The sequence below is a fragment of the Capsicum annuum genome, chromosome 9 (assembly GCF_002878395.1).
Source record: "Capsicum annuum cultivar UCD-10X-F1 chromosome 9, UCD10Xv1.1, whole genome shotgun sequence".
Classification (NCBI taxonomy): Eukaryota; Viridiplantae; Streptophyta; class Magnoliopsida; order Solanales; family Solanaceae; genus Capsicum; species Capsicum annuum.
The window spans coordinates 130816249-130826670 of record NC_061119.1 but is presented as its reverse complement, the minus strand read 5'-3'; positions in this window follow the sequence as shown (position 1 = coordinate 130826670).

The window sequence follows — 10422 nt, the reverse complement described above, 5'->3', positions numbered from 1 at the left end:
AATTAAATGATGAGATAATATTGTGTTACTCCCAACCAGAGTTGTCAATCAATCACTCTGAGCTGAACCGATCTTACCACCCCATATGTTAGATCAATACCTTAAATTGATTATTCTAGGACCAGGGGTAAGTTCTAATAGGTCAACTACAACTTCAATTAAGTCTTTTGGCAATTAAATTATGATAAGGTATTGCGTTCCTCCCGACCAAAGTCGTCGATAGACACTCTGAGCTAAACCGATTCTTACCACCTTATATATTAGACCAATACCTTAATTAATTAATCTAGGACCAGGGGTGAGTTCTCATAGGGTCAACTACAACTTCAATTGTAATACGGTATTACCTTCCTCCCAACTAGAGTCATCGATCGATCACTCTGAGCTGAACCGATTCTTACTACCTCATATGTTAGACCAATATCTTAATTGATCAATCTTGGACCAAGGGTGAGTTCTCATAGGGTCAACTACAACAGATGGCCATCCCTATTTGATAATTTAAAACAGATGGTAATCTTTCGTAATAGATTACTTAATCTATTTGATAATTTGCAACAGATGAGTATCTGATGCAATAGGTTAAACATTTGTTTTTATACAATTTTAATTGAGTTCATATACCTAAATTGATTAATCTAGGACCATGGGTGAGTGAGCTCATAGGGTCAACTACAACTTCAATTGAATATTTTGGCAATTGCATGATGAGAGGGTCAAAAATTACGCATATCTTTTATAATTGTAAAAAAATGGTTAAGATCAATTCGGACCAAATTAACATTTTCAAAACTTGTCATTCTTTTTCAAAATACAAATCATCCATTTGCGAGAAAAACGTTTCATCATTTCAAATCTCAAGTTCTCGCTCTTTTCTCTTTCTCACTAAATTATATAGTACAGACAACAACTACAACTACTCAAAAAATTGCTCTACCCTTCACAATAGATCAATTTTCTTCTCATTTTTTACCACATGGGTGTTATTTTCCCTGTCTTCATAGGTAAAAGAGTTCAAGAAGAGTTCTATATTTGTTATTTTTTAAAAAAAAAAATAAGTATTTAAAGTTAATGACGAAAAAGAAAACTTTTAGTTGTATTATCTTTGAGAATGGGTTTACAATTTTGAGTTTTGATGGTAAAATCATAGAAAGAACTTGAGAAAACCTTAGTTTCTATCACAGTGTTCCATTGACTGTCGTAGTATTGTTGGATGGTGTTTGTGGTGTTTGTGGTGGTGGTGGTGGTCGTCGCTGTCATCATCGTCATCGTGGCAATGGTGGTGGCTGTTAATGGCATTGGTTGGTGGTGTTTGTGGTGGCATTACATTATGGTGTTTGTGGTGGTTGTCGGTGGTGTCGGTATTCATGGTGTTTGTGGCATTGGTTGGTGGTGTTTGTGGTGGTGGTGGTTACTAGTGTGCCGTTATTGGTGGTGCTTGTAATTTATTTTTTAAAATTTATGCGTACATTAATTGTAATGTAATTTTTATTTTTCTGTTGTTTGTAGGTAAAATATGTTTCCTAAAAGAAAAGAAAGTGAAAATGGATCAATGTCTGACCACCCCCAAAAAAAGGCTACAGTACAAAGGGATTCGGAGGAGCTTCCTGAACAATCTCAGTTAGGAAAACAAAGTGAAGCTAAGGAGAGATATGAAAACAATGTTGAGAGGGTGGATAAGGGTTTGTAGATGGTGATGAAAAAGTGAAAGTGAGAAAGGGGAGGAATTAGAGAGTAAAAAAAAGAAATATAAAGAGTATAATCGGCAATATTATGATAATGGATCACCAATAGGGCGTGAATTAATATCGACATCCCAGTATGATCCAGTCAAAACTTTTAGTATTGACAAGTTTCAAGTTGCGATACCGATAAATGACAAAAAAGCAGAAGAAGAACTAACTAGTGAAACTATACTTAAATGTCAGATGGGGAGTAAATTTATTTGTTTTAGGAAAATTATGAAGGACGAAAACATCGATGAACTTTTTAAGAAGATCTGCTTTGGACGCTTTCTTGAGCTGGCTGAGGACGCCCCTGCCCATTTCCCAATGAGGATGGTATATGGTCTTCTCAAGAACAGGATTAAGTATGTGGGGGATGATGAAGATCCAAAGGAGGGAGGCAACAAAAACATGGATGAAATCTGGATCAACTACTGTGGTATGTCGGTTTGTTTTGGCTTGCATGAGTTTTCCATAGTGAAGGGCTTGAGATGCCATCGTCCAGAAGAACCACCTATCGCCAAAGGAATACCCTGCAAAAGATCAAAGGCAAGAAAATGCAAGGAAAAAATAGATGGGTTGTTTGAGATTGCTCGACGTGGCTACAAAGCATCAAATTTGTTGACAGATCTCATGGATAAAACCATACCAAAGTAGTATAGGGAGCAATTGTGCTTAGTTTGGTTTGCTCATTCAGTTATATTGGAAAGAGACTTCAACAAGGTCATAAAAGATGATTTATTGGCGTGTGCTGAGGATTTTGATAAATTCCACAATTATCCCTGGGATTGATAGCTTCTACTTGACTGTCCAATATTTACTGACAAAGCTATCCTCAGGGACGACCATATTATACGGCTTTCCTTGGGCTTTCATAGTAAAATTAATCCCTATTTTAACTCATCCATTAAGTTGTATTAAATATAGTTAGTTATTATGACTTTTTTTTACTTGCTTCCTATTTACATTTTTTAGGCTTGGGCATTTGAAGTCATTCCTCCCCTCCGAAAGTAGGTAATAGATTACCCGGATGAGGTTTCTCATCCAAGGATTTTTAGGTGGTTGGCTACAAAGAGCAACACCAAAATTAAGAAGGCTGATCTCTTTAACCCTTCGGTTGATACAATACGTCTTCTTCAAGTAAAATAATTTTACTCAATGAAAAATATTAAGCAAATGCTATATCTGGTGCAACAGATGTTATACCTGATGCACCAGCTGGGACATCTGTTGTGATAGATTACCTTTCTTATGCTAATCGATGTAATAGATGGATAATCCATTGCGACAGAAGATTTATATCTTGCATCAGATTACCCATCTGTTGCTTTGGTTCTCTTAACCCGACTCCAAACAGATTAACCATCTACTGCAAATTATGCAACAGATGTGTAATCTGATGTAACATATTGTTAATACACATACAAATCAGCTGTTGCATAACATATAACCCAATAGAATACCTGTCTTGTGCAACTGGTGCAACTGATTGGTAATCTATTATGACAGATGATTGATATTTTGCATCAGATTATCCATCTGTTGCTTTGGTTCTCTGAACCCGTCTAAAATAGATTTTAACCATCTACTGCAAACTATGCAAAAAATGGGTAATCTGATGTAACATATTGTTAATCTGTTGCAGAAGTTGATGATTAAAATGTTAACCCGACTGTGAAAATTATTATATTATATGATTTAAATATATCTATTTTTTTCTAGGTTGTGCATCCATGGATTGTGCCTACTGAGGAGGAGTCGTTGATGACTTTTTATATTACTCTAGGTTATGCTGATACTATAGCAAACCCAACGGTGGAGTTAATAAGGAAGGAATTGGCTGGAGCAATAGCCATAAGAAGAAAAATTAGGAAAGGTCATCCTAATGTTGAGGCTCTTCATGTTTAACCTACTAAGGCAGATCCGGGTGCTTCTTCTGGTGGAGTTGTTGGTGTTGGTGGTAGGCATGCTAATGTTGCTACCACTCGTGATAATGAGCATGTTGATGCTTAAGAAAAAATAAATATGTTTGAAAATACCCTTTTTTACCCTTACACAAATCCCTCTCACCTCACTTCACCCTCGTGTTCTCATTGTGAATACGAGGAGTGCAGGGATAGCCAGAATAAACTCTTTGAAAAATTAGAGACTATCTCTAATATTGTCGAGCAATTCAAATTAAAGAGGGGTGTCATACTATCCAAGAAGTTAAGGGAGTGATACACTCCTTCAGTGTTGGTTAGGAGGAAGAAAAGAGCAATAACTGACGTACTCTCCTGTCGGAAATCAAAAATAATTACAGCTCCTCCCTATCAAAAAGTTGTTGAAGTTCAGGGGCCATTCAAGAAGGTAGACATATATGTGGAACTTGGCGCCAAAGAGAAGAGGGATCTGTGACAGGCCAAGAATGCCAAGCCAGGTGTACCAGATTACCCCAGACCTTCATTTTCCCCTAAGACTTCCAGATTGTGACAGATATGCGTATGTGTTACGAGGACAAGCCAAGTTTAATTTTCCTAACCTAGACTTCTAATCTAATATACTCCATGAAGAAGAATCTATACAACAGTTGGGTATTCTGGTGCAACTAGTGGTGGTTCTATTGCAACTTACTATCCATCTATTGTATAAGTTGCGTTGGATTATTGATTCAGAGAACCCTATGCAATAGATGGACCATCTTTACAATTACTAGCCTATTTAAAAATTATCTTCTTATATCACAGTATGTTGATAAAATTCTCTACCTCATGAGAAAAAGACAATTAACGTACCTGGAAGCTTATGACGTTGCCGATAGGATAATGGACCTCGACTTCTGCAAAAAGCTCAAGGATAAGTACGATCAACTCAATAATGCCGCATTGACTGTGGTACGAGATTTGATTTCTTAGTTTCTACGTTAGACTGGGATAAATAAAAAATAATAAATTATGTTAGAGGGGAGAGGCCAAATCCACACGGCAAGAGCTAGACTGAGGCAAAGAGGATTCTTGCAGTTATTAGCATGAATGGCATACATTATTGGGCTATTGAGATACTACTCGAGAAGGGAAAGATCAAAGTTTATGACTGCAATGAACCTCTCACAATGATATCGATCTTTTTCTCCTCGTGCAGCCACTAATGGAGCTTTTGCCCATCTTGTTGAGGGAGAGAAAACTAATGAATCATTTGCCAAAGAAAGTGTTGATAAATAAATCATGGGATTTTGAAGGTTGAAACAAGGGAATTACCCTTCCAAAAAATAATGTCAGTTATGCAAGTGGCTCTCACGCTCTTGCACACATCGAATGTTTACTGATCGGCACAGAAATGGCCGAGCCTATCACCTTTCTGTGCGATAATACTGTGGCAGACCTGCAAGAGGTTTGGGCTTATGGGGTACTAACTGAATGATTGGAGCTTATGTATATAGAAGAGCCTGTGAAATAACAATTTTTTATTTAAAGTCAGACTTTACTTTACTTTACTTTAAATTACATGTACATGTAGTGGCAATAATTTTTTTTTTATGAATGAAAGTTGAATTTTTTATAATGCAATAGATTGTCAATCTGTTGTAAAATATATTCTATCTGTTCTGTCAGATAGTTTATCTGTTGTAATAGGTTGGACATCTGTTGCATTATGCCGATGTTATTTCTATCTAACCTAAGTCTACTCTGTTGCAACAGCGGAAAGACCTGTTTGATAATTTTCAACAGATGACCTAAATTTTACAACATATGTCTAAATCTGTTTGATATTTTAAAACAATTATACGCTTGAATATCCATGTGCTCGACAACACCAAACTAGTAGCAAATACACCACCATGAAAATTTTAGAAATTAAGCTTGAAAAAACATGTGCCCAACACCACCAAACCAGTAGCAATAACGAAAACAATCCAACACCACCAAACCAGTAGCAATAACGAAAACAATGTAGTATCTTCTTGCTCAATTTTGTTTCTCTTTAGAAGCCTTGACTTTCTTCAACAAACCCCAAATTACACGATTTGCTTGTGAAGGGTATCGTTCCTCATACCAATCAACTTAATCGCATCCACCCAATTTCTATAAAAATAAGAACACAATTACAAAACAATTATAAGTCAATAATTAATCAACTAATTAAATAAAAATATATTACCTTTGAAATCTTACAAGTAAAAAACCTATGATCTAGATTTTGTTGAGTCCAAGAAGTCTTCATAGAGCTTCATGAACACACTTATAATATCAAAAATTATTATCATAAAAACAGTGGAAGATGCGCTCGACATTGTCAAGCTCAGTTGGAAAAAATGAAAAAAAGATGAAGAAAAAAAAGACCAAATGCAAATAATTTGAAGAAATTGGATAGATAAAAAAATTACGACAAAGAAGAAGATTTGGGAATTTAGGGTTAAATTTTAGGAAGAAGATGAATATATAAGACATTGGGAGAAAAAAATGATCGGTGGGGGCAAAATCAGACGCCAAGTCTGTAAAAAGTGTCAACCTGACACATTTATGCCTATTTTATTTAACGTGTTTAAAATGAACACTGTCTACTTGATGCCTATTTTATTTTAGGTGTTTGAACTAAACACTATCGATGGGTTCAGCCTTTTTTATTTCAATTCACTTTCACTTTTTTACATATAGTGGCAATTTTTTTATGTCCAATGAAAGTTGAATTTTTATAATGCAACAGATTCTCCATCCGTTGTAACAAAGACTTATAGTTTATGTGTTGGTTGGTCATCTTTTGCATTATGTTGGTGTTTTGTGTTTCTATCTAAGTCTATATGTTGTGGCAGTGGAAAGACCTGTTTGATAAATTCCAATAAATTACCTACCTATTGCAACATATGTCAAATCTGTTCGATATTTTACAACAGATGTTCAATCTGTTGTAACAGATACATTATCGTTGTAATATTTGAATCTAGTATTCCATTTCAATTAGTAAGTTCAAATCTAAGAAAAAAATAAAATTCATAGACAAAATAAAATAAATCGAAGCCTTAAGAAATTAGCTGAAATAAATCAATGAATAAATGAAATATAAGAAAATTGTTATGGGTACAGATCTCAACAAATACGTCAATAATTTAAGTATTGATGCCAAGGATTCCTAAGAAAGGGTGAGGTTATTACATTGACAGACTCAACTCAAGCTATAAAGATCTACTAAATATGGACAAGTTGTTCTTCATTCGGGGCTATGGAATTGGGCTTTTCTCGTCGTGGATCTTTATTGTCGCGTACGTATGGTTTCTACGGTTTCTGTTCTCCGTATTTCCATAAAAAGAGTAGAGTAGCATATTGTCAATGTTGTTCAGCAGTAGCTTCTACATCCACCTGGAAAGCCAAAATTGGTCAATGCTAATCACGGAGATACAACAAAACGGAAAAGGTTAACTCATCTATTCTAGCAAATCAAATAGGTCTTTCTCCTATTTTAAATTATCCCAAATAGATTATATTTCTATTGCAACAATGAATCAACTGTTGGGTCAAATTTCTACGTAAGGAAGACCTATATGATAATGTAACGCCCCAAAAATGGGTCCTGTGACGTCACACGGTGCTTAGGGTCATAAGTGATCCCAAGCGAACCCTGCTATTGGCAAACTTACAAGCAACTGAATAGAATACATAAATCTGAACAAAATCAGCAGAAACATTAAAACTTCTCTGAACTTGATCAATACAAAATTTGAGTTTACAAGATTACAACTCGGTCTTTATGAATAAAACTGAAATAAAATACATCGACACTACTGATTGTCTATGAAGCCTCTACTAGTACTGACTACGGGGAGTCGGGTTATGACTCTCAACTATCCCAACTCAATACGATTGAATAAAGAAAATACAATACTTCTTAAATTGTATAACTGACTCAAGCCCTTGAATCAAAAGGACTCATCTCCTGCTGACTAGAAGTTGTGAACTGACTAAATATGGTGTATGTGCTACAACTTGTACCTACATTATGAGACAATGTAGCACACAGATGTATATGTGGATCAGTACTTTGAGGATATACTGAGTACATGGGGGTGTATACATTTACATAAAACAACATCAATACTCTTTAATGAAATCATACATGCAATTAGGAATGACTCACATGGCTTGAATAAGTCTAAAATATAAAACTCATAAATCATAAATAGTGAAACATGTAACACAAATCTCGTGAGTCATTATACTTAATTTTAAAACCTATACTCTCCTCTTATTCTCAGTACTTGAAGGATAAAGGAATCTTTAAACAATACTTTCAAACTCATGCTTTTATCTTGTAGTGAGTAAAACTTCATTAAAACTGAAGGACTTAGAACTTTTAGGAACTTTAAACACTTGGGAATTCTGGAACTTTTTTAGACTCGGGACACTTGGAACTCGGGAGTTTCTTCTAACCGACATAAACCATGTGAGCTACATAGATTCCAACATCTTGCCCACATTGGGGAGAGCTGTTCTATCCTTGCCATTAGTGTAGAACCTCATCTTTAGGGATCACTATCTCGCCCTTGGGCCCATAAATCTTGAACCTATTGTGGCACGTAGTTCTGGGATATGAGATCTTTGAATCATACCCATCTCGATGCTAAATACTACTCCCATACTCAGCTCATAACTCTTAGGAAATCCACCTCAAAATAAATTTAGGGTCTATAATGAAGACCAAAATATATTTCTCTTGCTTTAAATCATAAGTAGTGTGGATTCCTATCTTAGCTTTTGAAAGTACATATCAAAACTTATCAACAAAACTTGAGATTATAATATCCTTATAAACTCATCACTTGTACTTAGGACTCAAAATATAAAGCTTTAATGCATCAAAATCATATTTAAACTTCATGCTCAACCATCATCTCAAAAATCTTACAATCATCTCAATCAAGATATTAGAAAAATAACTCATAATATGAATCTCATGTTTTCAACATCTTAAAATTCATGCTTGATAACAAAACAATCATAATCATCTTAAAATTTGGAAAAAATTTAGAAATAGGTATGGAAATATAAATAAAATCATGTAATTACACCTTTAATCCATGGGAAATCTCAAAATCTTGCAAACAATAATAATGGGTATAAACCCTAACTTCAATTTTATGAAAAATCTCATAATTTGCAAAAATTTGTATTTAAAATAAGTCTTTGGGCACAAGGGTGAAAGAGCTACCCTTGTTCAAACCTCACATACCTTAGATTTTGAATGTAGATGAACAAGCTTGCTTGAGACTCTTTTTCGCACTCTTGAATGAGGGTTCTTGAAGCTTTTGACTTGGGAGTCTTGAATCTTAACTCAATTTGTAAAATCTATGGTGAGTTCTTGAATTTCTTGGAGGAAGATTTGGACCTTATTCTTGCGAATAAATTTTACAAAAAACCCTAGATTTTTTATGCTTGAGGAGAATATAGCGCTTTTGCCTTGGCCAGATGTATTTAGATGTTAGAAAGGATGGAAAATGACCAAAAAGTCCTTTAAAAAATGACTTAAAAATACTGAACGGGATCTATGACGGCTAGTGCGATGGTCCATCGCTGGCTCAATGGTCTGTCGGCCTGACCGTCGCACCTAGACCAGAATGGGACTTACTGTCTTGGCGGAGACGGCTTGGGTAATGATCCGTTGCTAGCTCGATGATCCGTCGGTCATTCCATCACACCTGGATAGATGGTGGACTCACTGTCTCTGCTGCGACGGTTTGGGCGATGGCCCATCGCTAGCTCGATAGTCCGTTGGACCTTTCCGTCACACCTGGGCGGTTCAGACTGCTTTCTGTAATTCGGCCATAACTTTCTCTTTTGGTGGTGGATTTTGACAAAATGGGTATCGTTGGAAAGATAATTCAATTTTCCCCACGATAAAAAGTAAAAATTAGGAAAATTATATATGGTTTAAATCCTACTCACTTTAAAGGCCATTCTTTAGTTTTTTAAGAGCGAAATTAGGCTTTACTTGACAGGCTCTAATGGCTTAGACTACGAGGGAACTTTTCAAGGTCTTACTATATCTCCTCTTTGGAAATATTCATCCTCGAATATCGCTAGTTAGACTAAAATATTGAGGAACTAAGGATGCACAGCTGAATCAAATGGCTAAACCAGCTTTATATATTTCTAAACTTTTGAATACTTCAAAAGGGACAAGAACTTGTCATAAGAATAGTTATATAGCTGAATCTCTAAGTAGAGAGGAGCTGAATGAAGGAAGGTTGTTACCTTCGTCCGAATCTGTGCTAACTTGCCTTTTTCTTATTATGAGGAGCTGACTCATGCTGAGAGTTTAGAATTCGCTTGATGTGTTCATGGTGCGATCATACTTATAAACTGCGAAGCGATAGTTTATGCAGGCATAAACCATGAGAAGACGAGGATAAGGTCACACAATGGGTATCATATTGTCTGAGATGGAATACTTGGAAAACAAAGATCGTTCAGTGAATACTTACAGACTGAATCATGACTAGATACTCATACTCAAGTGAAGGATTTCTTCAACTGCCATTCTAGGGAGTTCTAACGATATGAGGGAGCAAGGAACTTTGGGCAAGATCTGAATAAGAGATTACAATATTGCTATGACTCTATAGCTTGGAATGTAGACCTATGAATCATAAGTCGGGATATAAGTACTAGGCCTCAAGCAATGCAACTTCTTACTCTCAAACTTAGAAACATTTCTCAAACACTCCTTC